General features: G+C 30.8%; 1 non-coding gene across 1 annotated transcript; it reads left to right on the top strand.

Moving 5' to 3' along the window:
- Positions 437–508, top strand: TRNAM-CAU. The gene has a single exon. It is a non-coding gene; the product is annotated as a tRNA-Met (tRNA).

The raw sequence follows: 967 nt of genomic DNA, 5'->3' as shown, positions 1-967 counted from the left end.
TGGTTAAAATTATAGTTTTTTTTTTTAATTTTGTATAAATTCTAAATATGATTATGAAATGTGACTAAAGATTGATATATAAATAAATTATTCTTTATAAAATATAAATTATAAAATTTAGAATAAATTTAATGTCATTTAGATTTTTTAAGTTTATTATTTTAGTTTTTAATTCACAAAACAAACTTTTTAAATAGATTTGTGGACTTGTCGGAGTTTAAACAGATCAACTTCGAGCTTAAAGAAAAATTCTATAAAAAATAATAGACGTAGGCATGGGCCATCTATTACAACATGAATCAGGTTTGTATTCTGCCTATTTCCACCTGCATGAGCATAGACCTTAAAAATTAAAATCAAACTCTTGCCAATTAATGCAATAATGTTCAGAGAAAATAGAAAGTGATATAAAATATTTGGGAAGTAATTTTCAACAATCAGAGTGGCGCAGCGGAAGCGTGGTGGGCCCATAACCCACAGGTCCCTGGATCGAAACCAGGCTCTGATAAATTAGAGAACTTTTTTTTTTTCCATTTTTGGCAACTGGCATCCATATCAACCATCTAATGGCTAGTCCTAGTAACAATGGACATTAAAAACATGGTTATATGTGCCAAACAAGACCACAAATCCGGCAAGCAACAATGGAAGTGTTATTTTCCGGATTTGCACTAGACATTGATTTACTATTTGGCATGCCATTGATCATAACTTCTTCGGATTTGGTCGCAGTGCAGTTGCATTAACATCATCTGTGACGGAGAAAAGAAATGTTGAGTTGTTGACAATTATACAACCACTATTGAGAACAGAGACCAGCCAAAAACATAAAGCATACGAAATAACTAATCATGTGTGGTTAATACAACATGCTCAGAGTTTGAAATTAAAGGACGTCCCAAAAAAATAATAAAATGTAAAACGCTTAAACTCAGTGCTTTAGATCAATTATTTTTAAATTTTATAG

This window comes from Arachis ipaensis, chromosome B06 (assembly GCF_000816755.2).
Source record: "Arachis ipaensis cultivar K30076 chromosome B06, Araip1.1, whole genome shotgun sequence".
In the NCBI taxonomy this organism is placed as follows: domain Eukaryota; kingdom Viridiplantae; phylum Streptophyta; class Magnoliopsida; order Fabales; family Fabaceae; genus Arachis; species Arachis ipaensis.
Note: the sequence above shows the minus strand (reverse complement) of the source record. Positions and strands in the feature narration are given on the sequence as shown.